Source organism: Mya arenaria, chromosome 14, assembly GCF_026914265.1.
Source record: "Mya arenaria isolate MELC-2E11 chromosome 14, ASM2691426v1".
NCBI classification, from domain to species: domain Eukaryota; kingdom Metazoa; phylum Mollusca; class Bivalvia; order Myida; family Myidae; genus Mya; species Mya arenaria.
This window is the reverse complement of record NC_069135.1, coordinates 1645069-1669037: the sequence shown is the minus strand read 5'-3', so window position 1 is coordinate 1669037 and position 23969 is coordinate 1645069. Positions and strand designations below refer to the sequence as shown.

General features: G+C 36.0%; 1 protein-coding gene and 1 pseudogene across 2 annotated transcripts in view; both read right to left on the bottom strand.

The window, feature by feature from the left end:
- LOC128216419 (uncharacterized) overlaps positions 1 to 17083 on the bottom strand; it is a 23725-nt gene extending 6642 nt beyond the window's left edge. The window contains exons 1-2 of one of the 2 annotated variants that reach the window (XM_052922980.1): positions 16590 to 17083; positions 14048 to 14987 (exon numbers count right to left, since the gene is read on the bottom strand). The gene's annotated coding sequence lies outside the window, so the exon portion shown is untranslated. The remainder of the gene's footprint in view (positions 1 to 14047; positions 14988 to 16589) is intronic. The other variant, XM_052922981.1, reaches the window with a different exon arrangement.
- On the bottom strand, positions 14922 to 23969 carry LOC128217428 (uncharacterized; annotated as a pseudogene).

Here is a 23969-nt window from a genome sequence, read left to right as displayed (position 1 = left end):
ATGTATGCCTTATTTTCTTACGCTACTCGTACGTTCGAGAAAATCATCCACAACAGACAAACAGTTAGAAAGAGCCAATGGCCATTACGGACAACTAAAAAGTGATACACATTATGCCTTCAATACCCAATCGTGAACATGTGTTCATATATATATATATATATATATATATATATATATATATATATATATATATATATATATATATATATTGTGTGTTTGCTTTTAACATTATCAGACAAATGCTTAAAGAGGCACTCTTACTCCCAAATAAGATTTCTACAATAAGTACAATTATTTTGATATATCATGAAATACATGTAAAAATTAATGGTTCTAATGAAAGATACCGAAGCTTATTCAAAATCAATACATACACATTTAAAACGAACATGCGCAGGTGAACAGTCTGTCTACCGACATACCATAAGGCCGAATATTGAAGTTGAATTTAAAGAGTGATAAACTTGAAAAACATTTCGTAACATTTTAAACATTAAAATATTAAACATATAGTAACGCGCGCACCCTAAGATCACTCAGAGAAAAGTATCCTCAACTTTACAGGGGTCGATTGGTTTTATATATACATGTATTCTCCATCCACACGGAGACCTGGATATGCCAATTCGCAATTATAATCAAGTAAATCAACGTACTACGGCCTTCAGCGGAGCTTTACAATATTTTTCTTGTTTTATTCATCTTAGTCCTAATTCTATTTTCGCTGGCAACAATGGCCTAAGAAATTGAAATTCTACTCTCAGTTATTATTAATTATACATTGACAAGTTATTCAAGTGTTCATAGTATTATCATTATGTGACTGCAGGCTGGCATCGACGGTTGAACATTTCTGGTGGTCGTTTAACACATCAGTTCTACGTTCTATGCTTCGCCAATCGAAAAAAAAATGGGTTCAATAATAGAGGTATGATTTAAAACCAGTGATGTTTACAGCCTTTGCCTCAGCTGGAAGATATATTCCGGGCAGATATTGTACACAAGTGCAAAACAGTGGCTCCAGCTCTAGGAGCTGTGTATAAAAAGAGTCAATGCCACTTCCGAGCTAGAGCAAAAGAACGGATATCATCATAAAACGGTAAGTATGACTCGTTATTTTATCTAATATCACAATTATGTGGGCTTATATGAGAAATCGGGAATGCAGTGCCATATAAATATGTTTACTCTTCACACGCATTTCGATTATTTTGTAAACATATTGTTTATGGAGTTATAAGACCGGTTCTCCCATCAAACACATGCATGTTTACAAACGAAAGAAGAACATTTTCAACAATTTTCAGCTGAATTTCACTCAAGAAGCTTACATTTAATATTAAACCAGTATTATCGATTGCTTTTATTTCGTCGTGAATAAAAATGACCGCCTGGCATGTTTATACTCATTTTCTGGGTTGAGCTAGAGCCAAAAGCCAGGGAGCTTGAGCCAAAGCGTGGAGGCTGAGCCAATACGCTGTACAATAATGCACTCAACTCGGCATATTTGGAATAGTTGAAATTCTGTATTTATAACTAGTATTAAGATAGTGTTGTATTTTTTAAAATATCTTTTCTTTTTTTTAAATATCTATTTTTTATGAATATTTAATGCAAATCATCTGATAATGGGCGTTGCAATCTCAGATATGTAGATGGGGCTTAACAATCCTTTCACAACATCTATATAATTATATGATTACTGTTTCTTGACCATTTTTTTACTCCAATCAGATTCCAAAAATAATTAATTGTATTGGATCAAAGAAAAGTGTGTCATTTAACAAAGATTATTTAATAGACGAAAAACTGGTTAACTATGTGCTAAATTTGAAATTAAATTACCGCCAGTACACCAACTTCGGATTGAATTTAGGATTGACAAGGTTAGTTGCTATTCATTGTGGGTATAGCGATGGTACCCGATAATACAGCCACAACGCCAAACTTAAAAGGAATCACTAACTGGTATAAGTGTACATTTTTTTGTCATTGAAAAACTAATGTATTTGTTTACATTACGGTCCAAAAGTTGTACTTGGAAGTTCATCGCATTTTTTCTTTACCATCCGACTTTGCAGACATTTCAGCAACTTAATAGAAAGTTCGATTCATTTTGTTTACAAATGTGAGAGGGGGTGGGATTGAAGAGGTTTAGTTTATTTCTACCGTTTATCCTGAAATTTGATTATGTATTTGTATTGAAACGTCGATTAATTTTGCTCAATAAAATATGTTTAAACGAAAAAGATTTTTTTTTATTACACTCGTGTCATAAATTGCTGAATTGTATTTTTTTTCAAAACATGAGATAAAAGTGTTTTAGCCATGGATAAGTGGTAACTCCCTGTTTTTCACCCAGACTTGTGACTGGCTATGGCGAGGTTACCCACATTACACGCAGGTAGGAAATGGTTAATATGTTCGCAGATACCTCCATCCATTTTTGTACCAAGGAAAGGCATCTAACAAACACACCTCTTCTGAGTCAAGAAATAAACATTTGTTTTAAACAGACCTCCTCTGAGCAAAGTTATAACTGTTTAATATTTAGATGTTTCACTTTTCAAGCGGGTTAGGGATGGTAAATGTGTTCAAAGATACCATTTCCTCTTGGTTTAAACAGTATTCATTCATATGTTGTTAATATATCAGCATGTTAAAAGTATACAGGGTAAAGGACTTAAGAGATAGCTGACTTCTCTCCCTATTTATATCATTAATACATCGATATGGTATATAAACAACTTATAGTAATATAGAAAAATACATGTGGTAAGGTTATCGGAAGTCACAAATGTATCGTTATGTATAAAAAAAGCATCGACAGTAAAGTATATTTTATTCATAAGTGAAATTAACTTAAATAGGAAAGAATCGGTAGAAAAGACAAAAGGGAGAATAAGAGAAGGTATACAGATTCTTTATGCGGAGTTTTAACCGGTTGTGGTAGAGAAAGGAGATGTCAGGAGAGAAATAGGTAGTAAGAAGTAGGATATGTGAACTGGTTTGGGCTCGTGTTTCGGGGACAATCCCGAGTATGCCTTTGTAATAGATAACGAAAACCTTTTCGAGGCGGAGATGAACTTATGAACATGGCGAAATAAGTTACGGTTTATTATGCCATCAGAATGAGGACTAACGAAATAAGAGTGTTTGTAAATTAACTTTCCTCTTCTAAGTGTTAAACACCAGCCAGCATCCTTTAGATTCCCTCCCAGGCGGAACCTCGGCTGAATGACGCCTTGCGAGGAGTACTGGGCCTCTCGGACAGTCAAACGGGGTCACTGTGCCTTTGCATGATTGTAGACTCATAGACTATACATCTCCCATGCATCAAGAGAAGGCTACAAGCATTTTTTTGTAACAAACAGACCTCTTCTGAGTCAAGAGGTAATTATTCGTTTTAAACAGACCTCTTCTGAGTCAAGAGTTAACTGTTTTAAACACACCCATTCTGAGTCAAGAGGGTAACTGTTTTTAAACACCCCCTTCTGCCCTTTTGAGTCAAGAGTTAACTGTTTTAAACACACCCATTCTGAGTCAAGAGGGTAACTGTTTTTAAACACACCCTTCTGCCCTTTTGAGTCAAGAGTTAACTGTTTTAAACACCCCCCTTCTGAGTCAAGAGTTAACTGTTTTAAACACACCCATTCTGAGTCAAGAGGGTAACTGTTTTTAAACACACCCTTCTGCCCTTTTGAGTCAAGAGTTAACTGTTTTAAACACCCCCCTTCTGAGTCAAGAGTTAACTGTTTTAAACACACCCATTCTGAGTCAAGAGGGTAACTGTTTTTAAACACACCCCTTCTGCCCTTTTGAGTCAAGAGTTAACTGTTTTAAACACCCCCCTTCTGAGTCAAGAGTTAACTGTTTTAAACACACCCCTTCTGAGTCAAGAGTTAACTGTTTTAAACACACCCATTCTGAGTCAAGAGGGTAACTGTTTTTAAACACACCCCTTCTGCCCTTCTGAGTCAAGAGTTAACTGTTTTAAACACCCCCCTTCTGAGTCAAGAGTTAACTGTTTTTAAACACCCCCCTTCTGAGTCAAGAGTTAACTGTTTTAAACACCCCCCTTCTGAGTCAAGAGGGAACTGTTTTTAAACACACCCCTTCTGAGTCAAGAGGTAACTGTTTTTAAACACCCCCCTTCTGAGTCAAGAGGTAACTGTTTTTAAACACACCCCTTCTGAGTCAAGAGTTAACTGTTTTAAACACACCCATTCTGAGTCAAGAGGGTAACTGTTTTTAAACACCCCCCCTCTGCCCTTTTGAGTCAAGAGTTAACTGTTTTAAACACACCCATTCTGAGTCAAGAGGGTAACTGTTTTTAAACACACCCTTCTGCCCTTTTGAGTCAAGAGTTAACTGTTTTAAACACTCCCCTTCTGAGTCAAGAGTTAACTGTTTTAAACACACCCATTCTGAGTCAAGAGGGTAACTGTTTTTAAACACACCCTTCTGCCCTTTTGAGTCAAGAGTTAACTGTTTTAAACACCCCCCTTCTGAGTCAAGAGTTAACTGTTTTAAACACACCCATTCTGAGTCAAGAGGGTAACTGTTTTTAAACACACCCCTTCTGCCCTTTTGAGTCAAGAGTTAACTGTTTTAAACACCCCCCCTTCTGAGTCAAGAGTTAACTGTTTTAAACACACCCCTTCTGAGTCAAGAGTTAACTGTTTTAAACACACCCATTCTGAGTCAAGAGGGTAACTGTTTTTAAACACACCCTTCTGCCCTTTTGAGTCAAGAGTTAACTGTTTTAAACACCCCTCTTCTGAGTCAAGAGTTAACTGTTTTAAACACACCCATTCTGAGTCAAGAGGGTAACTGTTTTTAAACACACCCTTCTGTCCTTTTGAGTCAAGAGTTAACTGTTTTAAACACCCCCCTTCTGAGTCAAGAGTTAACTGTTTTAAACACACCCATTCTGAGTCAAGAGGGTAACTGTTTTTAAACACACCCCTTCTGCCCTTTTGAGTCAAGAGTTAACTGTTTTAAACACCCCCCCCCCCCTTCTGAGTCAAGAGTTAACTGTTTTAAACACACCCCTTCTGAGTCAAGAGTTAACTGTTTTAAACACACCCATTCTGAGTCAAGAGGGTAACTGTTTTTAAACACACCCCTTCTGCCCTTCTGAGTCAAGAGTTAACTGTTTTAAACACCCCCGTTCTGAGTCAAGAGTTAACTGTTTTTAAACACCCCCCTTCTGAGTCAAGAGTTAACTGTATTAAACACACCCATTCTGAGTCAAGAGTTAACTGTTTTAAACACCCCCCTTCTGAGTCAAGAGGTAACTGTTTTAAACACCCCCCTTCTGAGTCAAGAGTTAAATGTTTTAAACACCCCCTTTCTGAGTCAAGAGGTAACTGTTTTTAAACACACCCCTTCTGAGTCAAGAGGTAACTGTTTTTAAACACACCCCTTCTGAGTCAAGAGTTAACTGTTTTAAACACATCCATTCTGAGTCAAGAGGGTAACTGTTTTTAAACACACCCCTTCTGAGTCAAGAGTTAACTGATTTTAAAAACACCCATTCTGAGTCAAGAGGGTAACTGTTTTTAAACACACCCCTTCTGAGTCAAGAGGTAACTGTTTTTAAACACACCCCTTCTGAGTCAAGAGGTAACTGTTTTTAAACACACCCCTTTTGCCATTCTGAGTCAAGAGTTAACTGTTTTAAACACACCCCTTCTGAGTCAAGAGTTAACTGTTTTAAACACACCCATTCTGAGTCAAGAGGGTAACTGTTTTTAAACACACCCCTTCTGAGTCAAGAGTTAACTGATTTTAAAAACACCCATTCTGAGTCAAGAGGGTAACTGTTTTTAAACACACCCCTTCTGAGTCAAGAGGTAACTGTTTTTAAACACACCCCTTCTGAGTCAAGAGGTAACTGTTTTTAAACACACCCCTTCTGAGTCAAGAGGTAACTGTTTTTAAACACACCCCTTCTGAGTAAAGAGGTTACTGCTAGATTTAGGCTACTCATTTTAAAAGCGAGAAAGAAATGGTCACTATGTTCGCAGATACCTATTTCCTTTTTGTTGACAAATCTCTTTTGAACTTAGAGCAGTTCATGCCACTCAAACATGTTCACAGATACCTAATTCCTTTTCATTGAATTAAATTTGAAAATGGCCATGGGTGGCAAATCAACAGATATACATAGCCAAGTTTTAATATTAATTGAAGCCAATAACATGACAACTTTCGGAAAAAGGTTTTTTATCCAAGTTTCATAACAATTGGAAAAAAATATATTTAAATCATGTCGGGGATTTTCCCCCCTAAAATTGGCCTAGTGACATTGTTTTTTACCAGAGTTGATTTATATGCATGCGTGTTCAAGACCACATGCTAATTTGACAACTCAATTTGTCTGACAATGTTTCATAACAAGTGGATAAAAAGCTATTGAAATTATTTTCTCCAGGTTTGACCTAATTACCTAGTTTTTGACCGGAAGTGACCCATATTCATAACATCAAGCAGAACAGCCGTATCATAAGTGAATAAAACAATTTAATTTACGACGGGGATTTTTGTTAAATATAATAATTGACTTAGGGACCTCTTTTTGACCAGTAATTCATATTCATAATTGTTCAAGGCAACATGCAAACTAGTTTCGTAAGGAAACGTGATAAGTGTATTAAAATGTTGAATTTATGACGGGGATTTTTTTCTCTAAGATTTGACATAGCTCCCAAGGTTTTGACCAGCGAAGACACACATTTATTATTGTTCAAGACAACTTGCAGACATGTATTCTGACCAAATTTCATACTCATTGGGTAAAAGTGACTTAGCATAGTTATCACGTTCTATAAGGTAACGTACATGTTATGCAAAACAAGGTGAAATAAGTATTGACTTCCTTACATCACGTATTATTATTTAGAAAGGAAGGAAAGAGAAAACCCAACATATTTAAGGAACATTATATGTTAGAAGACAGACGACGAAAGACCCCTTTAAAGCCACCCACCGTGTGAAGAACCATCGCTTTCTTCAATTTCAAGTGGGCCTTTCTGGACCGGGCCATTTTGATCCGATACTACAGCCCTACACATGCAGCTGAAACGTATTGCACATTCGTGTTATGATCTTTATGCAGTAAATTCTTGTCATTATATATAGTTCTTTCTTAAAGTAAGATCAAGTTTAACTATTTTAAGTTTTTTAATGTCTATAAACTCGCAGTTAGTTCAAACTGATCTGAAAGCTTCATGGTTATTCAAAATACCGTCCGCCTGTGGGTGGAAAGATTATATCCGGAACAACCTCACAGTTGCAATACTAGTCTATTGCGCAGCAAAGTACGATATATATGAAAAGGCTCTTGCAGTTAGACCTTTTTTTTCAAAACCGCGATCGACGCTTTAGCGCATCATGTCAATTCTCGCGGAATAAGACCGCAAACGATATTTATTTCCCCTTTTAAGAAATATAACACTATTTGTATTTAAAAGGGCATTTATTCTATAATCAAAAGTAATACTAGTAATTGGTTTCATATAGACTTACATTTATGAAAAGGGTTAAACATTTCGATTATAGAATGAATGCCCTTTTACTTCCATACATTATTCTAGTTTTACATTGATGCATTTGGTCTTTTGCCAACAAAAAAAAAACGATTTATTTTCGAAAACTAATATTTTAGCATGTTTTTTTTTTAAACAACTATCCAGTGTTGAATGAATTATAAGAAATTTCCCATTAAAAGTTGCGAAGAGTCACATGTCATGGTTATATTGCAGCACTGTGTGAAAATACGTTCTCGATTCAATGCCGTTGATGACAAAAAACCCATACAAGAACAATTAATAAACCTTTCCCAAATGCATGATCTCATACACTTATGATTTTAGCGTTTAATGTAACTTATCGCCAAATTTAAGAGCACACATTGGGACAAGTTTGTTTTTATAAAACCGTACATAAACTGTTTTTTTAAATACATGCGTCTTGGGACCTCGACTTTTAATAAAAGCATAAGTTTGACATCAAATGAGAGCGCACCGTAATGCATTTTCATTGCGTACTATCGGAGTGCAGAACTTATTTTTTTATTTGCACCCTTTTCTAAAGTCCAGCGGCACGCCACTTCAATAAAAATAACTCGTTTGACCTAAACCAAAATGTTTTAACCAAACGTTTTCCTACATGCTGTGTAAGGTCAAATATATATAATGGCCAACAGGATACCAGAATCGACAAATTTTAAAAGAAAATGATTTTATATGTTATTAAGTACTGTAATATATAGAATTGCACACCAATATCAACACATGTTCAAAGCAAACAATTTTACATGCGGTTCGGAACATTATTTGTCGAATCTTAAGCAATAAAAAACATTCCCCCATGTGTTATGGTCGCAAATATGACCAACGTAACTTTTCAGCCTGGTGATGCATTGTTATTTTATGGATTTTAACCCGTTTGAATGCCATTTAGAGCATGTTTATATCTATATTTATATATGAAGCTGTTTAACATCTTCGAAAGTAATGACCGCATACAATTGTTTTATTTCTCATTTTGTTTTAATGTTTGCCCTTTCCCCTCAATTTTTGTTTACCTTTTCCACATCTTTTAAAAATAATCGTTCAGAGCAAACAGTGGTGCTTGCATGGTTAAATGGTCATTCCGAAACAAATAAGTCTACATTTGATTCGGAACGTTGAATAGTAAATTATACGATGAAAAAACAAGCGGAGAGGCCTAGTAGTTGAAAATTCAAAAATAAACCCTTTTAAGGGCACAAGGCAAGGATCCAAACGATCAAATATAGAAACAAACGTATTAATATAACATACACAATTACAATCCCGAGGAATATACTTCTATAAATAACAATCGTATGACCTGAATCAATATGTTTATCCTTTTTTGTGCCTTTGTATGATTGTAGACTCATAGACTATACATCTCCCATGCATCAAGAGAAGGCTACAAGCATTTTTTTTGTAACAAACAGACCTCTTCTGAGTCAAGAGGTAATTATTCGTTTTAAACAGACCTCTTCTGCCCTTTTGAGTCAAGAGTTAACTGTTTTAAACACACCCCTTCTAAGTCAAGAGGGTAACTGTTTTTAAACACACCCCTTCTGCCCTTTTGAGTCAAGAGTTAACTGTTTTAAACACACCCCTTCTGAGTCAAGAGTTAACTGTTTTAAACACACCCATTCTGAGTCAAGAGGGTAACTGTTTTTAAACACACCCCTTCTGCCCTTTTGAGTCAAGAGTTAACTGTTTTAAACACCCCCCTTCTGAGTCAAGAGGTAACTGTTTTAAACACACCCCTTCTGAGTCAAGAGTTAACTGTTTTAAACACACCCATTCTGAGTCAAGAGGGTAACTGTTTTTAAACACACCCCTTCTGCCCTTCTGAGTCAAGAGTTAACTGTTTTAAACACCCCCCTTCTGAGTCAAGAGTTAACTGTTTTTAAACACCCCCCCCCTTCTGAGTCAAGAGTTAACTGTTTTAAACACACCCATTCTGAGTCAAGAGTTAACTGTTTTAAACACCCCCCTTCTGAGTCAAGAGGTAACTGTTTTAAACACACCCCTTCTGAGTCAAGAGTTAACTGTTTTAAACACCCCCCTTCTGAGTCAAGAGGTAACTGTTTTTAAACACACCCCTTCTGAGTCAAGAGGTAACTGTTTTTAAACACACCCCTTCTGAGTCAAGAGTTAACTGTTTTAAACACATCCATTCTGAGTCAAGAGGGTGAATGTTTTTAAACACACCCCTTCTGAGTCAAGAGTTAACTGATTTTAAAAACACCCATTCTGAGTCAAGAGGGTAACTGTTTTTAAACACACCCCTTCTGAGTCAAGAGGTAACTGTTTTTAAACACACCCCTTCTGAGTCAAGAGGTAACTGTTTTTAAACACACCCCTTCTGCCATTCTGAGTCAAGAGTTAACTGTTTTAAACACACCCCTTCTGAGTCAAGAGTTAACTGATTTTAAAAACACCCATTCTGAGTCAAGAGGGTAACTGTTTTTAAACACACCCCTTCTGAGTCAAGAGGTAACTGTTTTTAAACACACCCCTTCTGAGTCAAGAGGGTAACTGTTTTTAAACACACCCCTTCTGAGTCAAGAGGTAACTGTTTTTAAACACACCCCTTCTGAGTAAAGAGGTTACTGCTAGATTTAGGCTACTCATTTTAAAAGCGAGAAAGAAATGGTCACTATGTTCGCAGATACCTATTTCCTTTTTGTTGACAAATCTCTTTTGAACTTAGAGCAGTTCATGCCACTCAAACATGTTCACAGATACCTAATTCCTTTTCATTGAATTAAATTTGAAAATGGCCATGGGTGGCAAATCAACAGATATACATAGCCACGTTTTAATATTAATTGAAGCCAATAACATGACAACTTTCGGAAAAAGGTTTTTTATCCAAGTTTCATAACAATTGGAAAAAAATATATTTAAATCATGTCGGGGATTTCCCCCCTAAAATTGGCCTAGTGACATTGTTTTTTACCAGAGTTGATTTATATGCATGCGTGTTCAAGACCACATGCTAATTTGACAACTCAATTTGTCTGACAATGTTTCATAACAAGTGGATAAAAAGCTATTGAAATTATTTTCTCCAGGTTTGACCTAATTACCTAGTTTTTGACCGGAAGTGACCCATATTCATAACATCAAGCAGAACAGCCGTATCATAAGTGAATAAAACAATTTAATTTACGACGGGGATTTTTGTTAAATATAATAATTGACTTAGGGACCTAGTTTTGACCAGTAATTCATATTCATAATTGTTCAAGGCAACATGCAAACTAGTTTCGTAAGGAAACGTGATAAGTGTATAAAAATGTTGAATTTATGACGGGGATTTTTTTCTCTAAGATTTGACATAGCTCCCAAGGTTTTGACCAGCGAAGACACACATTTATTATTGTTCAAGACAACTTGCAGACATGTATTCTGACCAAATTTCATACTCATTGGGTAAAAGTGACTTAGCATAGTTATCACGTTCTATAAGGTAACGTACATGTTATGCAAAACAAGGTGAAATAAGTATTGACTTCCTTACATCACGTATTATTATTTAGAAAGGAAGGAAAGAGAAAACCCAACATATTTAAGGAACATTATATGTTAGAAGACAGACGACGAAAGACCCCTTTAAAGCCACCCACCGTGTGAAGAACCATCGCTTTCTTCAATTTCAAGTGGGCCTTTCTGGACCGGGCCATTTTGATCCGATACTACAGCCCTACACATGCAGCTGAAACGTATTGCACATTCGTGTTATGATCTTTATGCAGTAAATTCTTGTCATTATATATAGTTCTTTCTTAAAGTAAGATCAAAGCTACAAACATCAAGGGATTTCGTTTAACTAGTTTAAGTTTTTTAATGTCTATAAACTCGCAGTTAGTTCATACTGATCTGAAAGCTTCATGATTATTCAAAATACCGTCCGCCTGTGGGTGGAAAGATTATATCCGGAATAACCTCACAGTTGCAATACTAGTCTATTGCGCAGCAAAGTACGATATATATGAAAAGACTCTTGCAGTTAAACCTTTTTTTCAAAACCGCGATCGACGCGTTAGCGCATCATGTCAATTCTCGCGGAATAAGACCGCAAACGATATTTATTTCTCCTTTTAAGAAATATTACACTATTTGTTTTTAAAAGGGCATTTATTCTATAATCAAAAGTAATACTAGTAATTGGTTTCATATAGACTTACATTTATGAAGGGTTAAACATTTTGATTATAGAATGAATGCCCTTTTACTTCCATACATTATTCTAGTTTTACATTGATGCATTTGGTCTTTTGCCAAAAAAAAAACCCCCGATTTATTTTCGAAAACTAATATTTTTTTAAAAAACAACAACTATCCAGTATTGAATGAATTATAAGAAATTTCCCATTACAAGTTGCGAAGAGTCACATGTCATGGTTATATTGCAGCACTGTGTGAAAATACGTTCCGGATTCAATGCCGTATATGACCAAAAAACCCATACAATAACAATTAATAAACCTTTCCCAAATGCATGATCTCATACACTTATGATTTTAGCGTTTAATGTAACTTATGTTTATCCTTTTCATATATCATTGACTACTCGAAACGAATCATTACGAATTTTATCATTTTCCGTACTTTTTCCTTCATGTTATAAATAATTGAATGAACCCGCAAACATTATGTATAAATAATTTTGCATGCGCTTTTGATATATCTTTAGTCTTTTTGAAACCAGTTTGATCAATTTTAATAAGCTGATCTAAATTGAATAGCGGGTTGAATATGATCTGCCAGTCAAAATAGAGACATTTTCAAACTTAATGAATCATTCAGCATGTGATTAACAAAACGTTTTGGTCGCTAACATGGCCAAACATTCTAATACCGAATCACCGACAACAAATTCAAAATAAACAAGAAGTTGCTACTGGTAAATCCTTTTCTAATTTCATGATCGTATACAACTGTTTTCTTTCAAAACTTCATTCCCTACCCTTTGAAAACAAACACTTCAATCCATTTGCGTACATTTTTCTATATCAAATGTAGGGTTGGCCAACTCCAACTCACATTTTCAAAGCAGCCTATGTTGAAATACCAACAATAAATTACATTTGTTCAGGTAAGATTAATGTGGCTTATACAGTCACGTCCGGAGGTACCGCGGAAAACAAAATAATTTGGAACTGTTAAATCGTTTTCCAAAATTATGATCGCAGACACTCAATGTTTGCTTGGTGCTACGCTTCATGCCATTTTGAGAACTTACACATCTAAATATCACAAATAATTTCTTGTCAGGAAACAATACTGCAATTAATGTATTTTACTTAATGCCAACTCGAATCGATATATTTTCAAAGAGAATAATTTGCATGTAGTAAACAGAACAATCCAATGTCGAATGCCAATCAACAAGCTTCATATATTCAATAAAGTTAAATAGCGGCGAAAATGGCGACCGTTATATTGCAGTATCGTGATCGGGTTGACATATTGACCGGTTTCAATACCATTTATTGAAAGGAAATACAAACAAATCGCACAAAACACAACATAAATACAACCAGTTAATCCCGCGTTCATGTATGCGTACAATTTTTATGGTGCAATTTACATTTCTAAGCAAGTGTTACATGTCATTTTTTGCCAAATATCAGCACAGACAATGTTAAAAACGTAACCTCAGATTTACAATATTAAAATTAGTTTATCTTCACACGCATCCAAATGCGCCCCGTAATGCATTTTGTGCGAGTAATTGCCATCTAGACTAGGTACCCGTCACTTCGATAAAATTACACTCGTATGACCTGAATCAATGTTCATCCTTTTCATAAACATCTATTATAGATTATTCCAAACCAATAACAATGTTTTTGTTTATTCATTTCATAAATAATGGCTATTCGAAACCTATAAAATTCAATTTGATCACTTTCCAATACGTTTCTATACGGTATAAAAGGCTGAATGCACCCTTCTGCAAACTTCATAAACAAAAACTTTTACATGCCCTTTTCATATTTAATAGTGTTTTTAAAAACCAGTCACAGTCGTTTCGATCAAATTCGATATTTTGTTAAACATTGAACATAGGGTTTAGATTCATCTACTGTTTACCCAAATCGAAATTTTTTAAAACCAATCATTTTGCATGTGATTAATAGAACATTCTTATACCGATTCACCACTAACATATTCCATGTGTGATGGTCGTTAACATGCCCAAACATTTGTATACCAAAAAAACAAAATGAAAAAACAACACATGAGGTTCTGACTGTCAAACCATTTCTAAATTCATGATCGAATACAATCGTTTTGTTCCAAACATCATCCATTACTCTTTGCCTAAAATAAATTCGAAAGCAATAATTGTTTGGGGGAATTATATTACGTCATACTATTTCCGGAATCAAATGAGATTTCAACGCAAACAAAAAATGACGCGCGATCTCGTACAGGCACTTATTCAAATACATAGAACATTCGTAGAAAAAAGGTACCTGTTAACTGCAATACAACATCCTGGAAGGAACTACAACTTTCTCTCTACAGAGGCTTGTCACAGAATCTGGCACACGTTGTATCTGTAGACTATTTTATCAATATCAATCCTAGAACTTTTCAACACAAATTTTATCCACCGACGTATCTGTTTAATTTTAGGATTGGATTAACTTTTCCTTTCATCGACTGTTTCAACAACCTGGTGTAGTGTAACACATAAGACTCACTGTCTTTCATCAAATTATCAAGTGTCAACAAAGAAATAGAATGGCTTCGACTTACCTGAATCAAAGCTATAAGCATAACTGGCTTGTAAGATAGCATCTTTAATGACAACTGTCTTGCTGGTGTCAGAGTTTTCAAATATCACAGAACTTTTGACACATCCCATGTCTCTTTGTATTTTGGTTTAGTTGGACGCAAGTTATAAACACCACTGAGAAAACGTATTACTTATGGACGGCTTCCCACATTATAACCATCTTGTTTTTTTACATAAACTTGATAAAGCACTTCTTGCAGTATTTAATGTTTCATAGCTGAATCATATAGTTCAGTTAAAAATTCTATGCAATACTCTATAGGGGTTTGAAGTGGATCCATTTCCCAGAAGTGAATCCATCGGTTAATGTACGTGGAATATTGCTTCTGTGTAGTCTATCTCCATGAGGCCATGATGATGTTAATATACTTTTCAGATAAGTTTCGCTTTTCATAGGATCTCCGGATATACGACATAGCCTTAGATGTAGTTTGTTGACTAAAAGATGCACTCTTATGTTTGTGGTAATTTCAATGTGTTCTGGTCCACTTTCAGAATGAATTGATTGCGAGTCAACATTTCCAGAATACTGGTGAAAGAATTTTGTGTTATCCAAAAAGGTGCCACCAGCAAGACCTCTGCTCTGTCCTTTCTGAATTACTTGTGCCACACACCTGAAAGGAGGAAAAGCATATATGTATCACCCATTCCAATCCACAGAAAAAAGCATCAACGGCTTCTGCATTTGGATCTGGTCGAAATCGATCCAATTGCCTATTCAAACGAGAAGCAAACATGTCAATTTCCGGCAAACCTAAACAATTTACGGCTTCTGAAAAAAACGGATTCTGCTAGTTTACATTCAACATTTTCATTTAAATGTCTTGAACTAAAATCTGCCTCGTTTGCAATTCCAGGAACATGTGTTGCTGAAAGCCAAATTGCTCTATCCTTACATCAGAGCCACATATGCTTTGCAATGTTGTTAAGTTGTTCTATTTTACCACCCATATGACAACAGTACACGAGTTGTCAGAACGTTTTTGTACATGGATGTTTGATTTTGTCTTACAAATTGATTTGAAAGCATGGCTTGCAGCAAACAATTCCAAGACATTGATGATTCTGAATCTCAGTATCATCCCATCGGCCACCAATGCTTACATTCTCTGAAGCACCACCCCATCCAAACGAACTAGTGTTGTAGTGATCTGGGTTTCCATGTATAATATGTTTATCTTGGTGAGAAAGATTTTTAATCCACCATGAGAGTTTATTTTTGATAATTTCTGTGATATACATCAAAGACTCATAATCACCAGCATGGTGCTGAAGTGCTTGATTTTTTGCACATTCAATAGTTCTGTAAAACAATGGACCAAACTCAACAGCCGAAAAGGATGACACCAAAAGACCCAAAATCCTAGCAGCATCTCTAATTTTTGCTCTATCCTGTCTTTGCAAATCTGTGCATGATTGGACTATATTTTCCACTTTTTCTGATGGTAACATTACCACCATTTCTTTTGGAATCAATATCATTACCGAGAAATGTTATTTTCCTAGTTGGAACAATTATAGATTTTGTTTCATGAATCATGAATCCTAACTCCGTCATGAGATTGACAGTATCATGAACATTTCGCTCACATTCAGAATATGTATCACCCATTAATAGTGAATCATCAATATAACCTGAATTTTTGTGTCTCATCATGCGCAGAGATGCATAAACGGGCTTCATCATTTTTGTGAATTGTTTTGGCGCACAGGAAATACCATTTGGCAGGGCTCGATACTGGTAAAGCTTACCAAGATAAATAAATCTCACTCAACTTGACTTGATCTTCAACTGCAATCGGTACACTGTAATACCCATGTCTGGTATCAGTGCTAGCAAAAAAAACACAACATATTTGGTTTTACCAATCTTATCGCAGACTCAAAAGTGTATTCAACATATTTATTGAGATTCTTAAGATTGAGAATCATCCGGTATTCACCAGAGCGTTTTTGTATGACAAACATTGGAGAAATATATTCATTTGGATGGTTACAAACCTCTTCAATGACTTGCATTTCCAATACATTTTCAATTTCATGGCAAATCACCTGCTCTTCTGTTTTCGAAAATTTAATTCTGTAATTTTTGGGTTTTCCCCTTTTATAAATTCAATATGGCAATGTTCAATAATATCTAAAACATTCTCATCACTTGTTATTTTTCTCCAATTTTTGACATAATTTTGTAATCTACCTGCACGAAAGGTACTGACCTGATCTACTTCTTCTGTGGAAATCTGCCGTTTCTTGTCGTGGATGGGGATTCTGTGCGGACTGGAAAACCACCACGACTACGACCGCGGAAGCCTCGGCTTCATTAACTGTATGGGTAAAAACCTCTTCGGCCCCGTCCTCTCACCGGACCTCCACCACGGCCTGTCGCTTTACCAATTCAGTTCATGTTATTGATTTCTCTGACGTTATTATTTACTTCATTGTCATTGCCGTACAGTAAATCAGTGTAGAGCAAAGATGCCGAAGTCAAATAGTGGTACTTATAGTCCAAGTCTGCTTTGTGAAGTTCTTTTCTCTTTGAATTTATCATTTTGTTAGCGTGGCCAAGGAGAGCAATGGCTGTGGTGCCTAATTCAATATGCTCAGTCCGTTTCACTTTCAGCTGTTCCCAGCTGTTACACAAGCTTTACAACATTCACCGATACCTTCAAAAGAATACCTTGAAGTGAACTTAACCTATAATCTTCTGCCTTTGTGAAACTTTTAAGCAAGCGCAAGATACCTTGGTTGACCCGGGTCATTACAAGAGAGTCACAATTTTGCGGTCTGTGTATCTGTTTAAGAATTTCTTCTAGATTTTCCTCCGACAAACCATTTCTGAATGAACTGTTTACTAGATTTGCTTAATCTGAATGTACGTCCGCAACTACTTCACTTTGCTGGAACTTGTCAAACAGTTTCTTGAACATAGATTTTGACTGATTCTGAGTTGTGTCAGTGAAACTTTCCCCGAAGGATTCACACTGAAATAGTCCCTCAAATTTATCTCATTCATACGGAACATCAATGCCATGTTGACCCTCATCGGGACACTCGAAATTCATAATCATTTCTACACTTCTCTTGCTTATCATGACGGGCATTTTGTGCGTTCACATTTGAGTGGAGTACTCGTAGTATCTCAAGTACCTAGTTCATTTTCCCGCCATTACAGTCTTTATGAGACGGTTTTTAGCTACTTTGAATAGTTGAAGAGCCCCGTTTTTCATGTGGAATCTTCGTCGACATTGTCGACGTTTTCTTTCCACTAGAAGCGGCCGAAGCCGTGGCATTCTTCGAAAGTTGGACTTCTATGTCGGCATTTAAACACGAGGGGATACATTTTCGGCAATGTCGTAAAATTTAACAACACGTGTTAAATTACTTTGCGAACAGAACAAAATTAAACTAATACGAATATTAATTATATATTACTTGTATCTTGTTACTTTAAACTTGAATCCTTTAATAAAAAAGAAGCTACCTAAATAGTTTCAAAAATAGAAGTACAACCGTATTCCTAAGAATACTTACTCACCCAATACGTGAGTAAACTAATTATTCACTAATCTCAAAATACAACAACACAAACAGTTTAGGAATTGGCAATGTATTTGGTGAACATGTACACAGCAAAAGACAGTATTCGGATGCTGGAGGATTGGTAATAGCGTCTATGCACATCTGGATCGTAACCTTGGTCAATCGTGGCCACGTCGCCTTTAGAGACAGCAACAACTTTAACGGAATCTTGGAAAACATCATGAAGCAACTGGGACGAAACTGAATATACGGTGAATCTCAAATCATAAACGTAACAAATAAGTTACTAACTTATGTAAGACACTCACAGTGGAACTCTGTAAATGAAATAAATATACATATTAATAGAACACATAATACAGCAAATTCGACCTGGAAATAGGGATGGGATGGGCGGAAAATATGATCAAATTTATATCTTCACTTTCAGACATCGTAAAATACCTTCTAATGTCACCAAATACAAAACCTCGAGTGACGAAAACAGAATAGTTTTCCCCATATAACCAACAAAAACACGAGGAAATCAAGTTACTAGTGTCCCGCCAAACTAATCCACCTGGATACTGAAGTACAACGGGTACTTGAACCAATCTCCTGAAATCAATAATGTATATATATTTCAAAACGTGAATAATCGTATATAGACGAAGCAAACTCCGTCACGGTCGAGTGTTACTCAGTGAATAGTCTTCACTGTACGAGTTACAACTGCGCACTGATTGATTATTATACGGTCTCTGCACATCTCTCATTTGATTGCGGAAATAGTATGACGTAATAGAATTGTGCATGTGGTTTACAAAACAATCCAATGTCCAAAGACCAACAAATTTCATTTGTTCCGTAAAATTAAACGATTGTGGTCACCGGGCTCACTACGTTAATATGTGATGTAATATTTCCGGTTCAAATACCATTTATCGCAGTGAAATACAAAAAAATAAATAATAGCAAAAAAATAAAAAATAGCAGTGTTAAACATTTCCAAATGCATGATTGCATACAATTGTTGTTTTAAACAAAATTTCATAGCGTTACATGCCATTTCTCCCCATATACGAGTATAAGTGCACACAATGTTAAAAACGGTACGTTTAATGTTTTTTATTTTTTATTTTTATTTAAGCGTCTAATGACATCTCAATTATAAAAACTGTCATGTGACCTTACATAAAACTAGTTCTTTATACCTGATTGCGCTCAGTAGCGCATTTTTGCCGCCACTTCGATACAATAATATTCGTTTCATCTAAATCAGTATGATTATCCATATGCACGGTATTTTGCGACATGCCGCAAACCGTCATGAATATTTTCACACCTACGTCTCGATCTACAGTTCGACATAAAGAACATAGGAAATGTGTGAAATTCGACCACTGGGACTGAAAAACGAGGTCGACATAGCGAAAAAGTCGAGATTATAAGTATCTTCCATGGTCGAGAGTGTAAGATGGGTTCATTCCGACCCGAGCGTAGGGTGTTTTGCGGAAACGAGGTTTACCGAGTTTCCGCAAAACACCCTGCGCGAGGGTCGGGATGAACCTATCTTATACGAGCGGCTATGGTAGATACTTTTTCTCCCACCTCAGTTAAACAAAATTAAGTAAAAATATATTTTTTGCCGGAACTCTTTTGCTTAGTGAAAATAATTGCGTATGGATATGCGATAGCACGTGGTTGTCATGGATATACGCGCAGTGATCCAGTTAATGTTAATAGTCAAATCGGTCTTTTTAAATAGTTCTAAGGAGAATGAAGCATTATTTCTTGAATGGTGCCTGGAAACTGTTTTATGGTGACATTTGAAGCGAGAAATAATTAATTAGCGTTCTAAATATTACCATAAGACAAGATTTCCTTGATGCTACTGACGACAGTCTTCAACAAGGGAGGTAATTACCATGTGGTAAAAGGAGTTCCATACGGGCATTTTATCTTCGCCCGTGGGCAAGATAAGAATATCTAGCATGGTTTAATTATTGGATCTACTTATCTGAGGTGGGAGAAAAAAAAATCGACACAAACAGATTTATTTTATAAAGAATAAGAAGGAATACATTCGGGACCGGGGAAAAAAGTCGACATAACCGGAAAGTCGACTTATCCGACGTCGACATAGCGAGGTTCGACTGTATACCAAACCTGTGAACCCTGGGGGATGGCCAATAATGACCACAGGGACATAATTTGAACAAACTTTCACAAGCAATTGTGCTGAGATGGATGCGCGAACACACAAAAGATTTTCAAACATTTCCCAATTTAAGTTTACCAAACCTGTGAACCGAGGGATTGGCCAGTAATGACCCGAGGAACATAATTTGAACAAACATTCACAACCAATTTTGTTAAGATGAATGCACGAACTACAGACACTTAAGAGCTAAAAAATGGCCTTTGGGCTTTCAACAAAAACAAGGCAGAGTAATTCACCAAATCAACTGCAGAACCAAAAAGCAACTTGTCTCCCTTTAATCCTAGACTTGACTTCACATGTAAACTTGGCCGAAAATAGAATTCGCTCATGCAGACCTGGTTTAACTAGGTTAGCAAAAAATATCATTTTTTTTTAACTTTCAAGGCCCATCATCTAGGCATGCATTGGCGGATCTGGCTGGTTTTTGAAAGGAGCTGAACTCTAATGGATATATCAATACTGTACAAGTTTCATCGAAATACAATCAAAACTGACGACTGTATCGAGTTCACAAGCAATTGTTTACAGACGCACGGATGCACATACTACGTACACATTACCATCGCATAAGCTCTTTTGACCTTTGGCCAGTATAGCTAAAAACCTTACAATGACCAAGTACAAACACTAAACAACATTTGGTCAGGTAAGCTTAATGGTGGCGAATACAGTCACGTTTGGAGATACAGTATTATTGTTTTTCGTTTGAATGCCAGTTTGACGTTGGACAAAAATAGTTTTTATATATAAGCCAACGAGCATCCTGTAATGATAATATCTGTCATGTGTTCCCGTTCCGGATCGAAAAATCCGACCCGAGGGCACCTGCGTTGCCAGGTAACGAGGCTTGCCGAGTTACCGATTACGCAGCGTGCCCGGGGTCGGATTTTTCGATCCAGAACGGACACACATGATAGATATTTTTTCTAGCATACCTTAAATTACATTTTTTTGTGAAGAAAATACATAAGAAAGCGCGTTTTTGTACATTTCACCAAAAAGCGCGTGCGATGATGTTTACTGGCGTCATGACGTGCAGTAATTTGTATTCACTGCATACGTCAATAAGTTCCTTCGCTATCACGTCTTTTAAGGCTTATTTTGTTTTGTTTTAAGGAATATTTTGTAAAGTTAATGTTAATGGAACTCATCTATTGAAATCTCATTACTATGGTTACAAAAAGTTTTAAATAAAAGAAATTGAAAGTATTACGTCACAGCGCGTGACTCATCTGGCATGGGGGATGCCAGATGGAGTTTTCCAGCACGGCTGAAATCACCGGAAATGCCTATCCGGTGTGCTAGAATGCATTATATTTGCGATTTTGTGCCATCTCTACTGTACGTGCCTGCCACTCCAATACAATATCAGTCGTTTGACCTAAACAAATATTTTTTGAACAATAACAAATTATTTTGATATACGTTTTCCTACATCTTATGAAAGGTTGGATGGTAGCAACTGCAAACTTGATCAATACATAATTTTACATTTACCAACAGCAAATTCGACGCGTGGTGGTCGCTGAAATGGCAAAACGTTCTAATAGCGATTCACCAGAAACACATTTCATATGTGATGGTCACTAACATGGCCAACCATTCTCTTACCAAACACAAACAACAAATTCAAACAAGGTTGTCAGTGTTACAACTTTTCTAAACTCATGATCTATTACAACTGTTTTGTGTCAAACATCAAACCTTACCATTTTCATTAACGAAGTCATTTTGAAAGAAATAAACAAATTTCTACCCCTTTTCGTACATTTGTTTTACATTTAATGTAGGGCTGGCCAACCAAATTCACATTTTCAAAGCATATAGTTTTGCGTACGGTAAATAACATTCCACGAAAGAAACACCAACACTGAATAACAATTGTTCAGGCAAGTTTTATGGTGGTGAATATAGTCACGTACGGAGATAGTGTGTTATTGTTTACCGTTTAAACGCCAGTTTGAGAAAACAAAAAAACACAAGGATTAAATTATTTTAAAAAATATGAAGGCATACACGGTGTTTGTTTGTTTTCTGCGCTTCATGCCATTATGAAAACTTACACCACACTATGTGCCAATTAATTTCTTTTCATAAAAATGACTTATCAATGTGGCTTACTTCAATCCTAAATCAATCAGTTTTCAAAGAAAAATTGCATGAGGTTTACAAAACAATTAAATATCGAATGACCAACCAATTCCGTAAAATTAAATGGCGGCGAATATGGCCACCGTGATACCATTATATTACAGTACGTTGGTGTTGTGTTGAAATATTTTCCGGTGTTAATACCATTTATCTCAAAGAAATACAAACACATACAATCAAAGCAGTAAAATACATTTTAATCACTTTCCTTACATTTTCAAACTACGAGTTTTGTATGTTCCTGTGCTTTATGTCATTTTGGGAATTGAACCAGAAAATGTGACAAAAAGTATTTGCAGGAAATAAATCTGTAATCAAATTGTTCCGTAGGCAACCAAGGCAGAAACGTTAAATTGTGGCGAAAGAGGCCACTGTGTCACTGTTATGTTGCAGTACGAGGATGTGTTGAAATCCACAAAAACAACAAAACTTGTAAACGCTTTCCTAATAATGACTGCATACAATTGTTAAGTTTCAAAATACATTTGTCAGTTCTCGCAAAGTCGACACATTATCAAAACAATGCATTCTTCATATGTTAAAAAACACATTCTAATACCTATTCACCGGTAACAAATTTTATATGTGATGATCGCTAACATGACCAAGTCTTTAAATTCAGAATAATCAACAACGAATTTAAAACAAACATAATTAAGGTTTCCACGGTAAAAACTTTTTCTAAATTCACAATCAAATACAAATGTTTTGTTTTAAATATCATTCTTTACCCTTTTCATAAACATATGTCATTTCGAAAGCAATACGTACACGCTTATATTCCACCAGTTTGGGTAAAACAAAAAAAGTTGAACGGTCGACTTAAATCTATCTAAAATCATGATCGCAGAAACTGTGATTGTTTTGCTTGTTCCTGTGCTTCATGCTAATTTGGGAGCTTTCTAAAGAAAATGTGAAAAATTCTTTACAGAAAACATTACTGGCTTACTGCCAATCGATAAATTGTCAAACACATTTGCCCATGCTGTTGACAAAACAATCCAATGTCGAATGGCCAACAACAAATTCCATTTATTCCGTAAAATTGAATGTCGGCGAATATGTTCACCGTTTCATTGCTGCAGTACGGTGGTATTGTGTGTTTCAATAACATTTATGGCAAAGAAACAAATAAAAAAAAAAAACACACACAAAATACACTGTTAAACGTTTCCTAAATTCATGATTGCATACAACTGTTATGTTTCAAACTCCATTTCTTAGCGTAGCATGTCATCTCTAGCCAAATATACTCGCGGTCTATGAAAACGCACCAGGGAATATTCTTATCATCATTTGACGTTGATTTGAAGTTCAATTAGAAAACCTGGAAAAAAATGAATTTAAGGCTATTCTGAAATATATCACTTGCCAAACGATTTGTGGGTAATTTGACGAGTATTGTGCCACCTAAGCTGACAGGGGTAAAAAATTGAAATTCACAATCTCATTATCTTATATGCCTGCAATTAGCATCCAGAACAGATTGGCACCTGCGTCTCATACTACGAATGAGACGTTGTGTGCGGTACTGGGGGATGGTATTCCACTCCTCCCGAAGCGCCTGCACAAGCTCGGCCTTGTTGATGACGTGGCGTACACAGTATACCCGACGTCCAAGCTGGTCCCAAAGATGCTCAATGGGACTCAAGTCCGGAGAGAAGGCAGGCCAGGGCAAAACATTGATGATCTGACGTGTCAT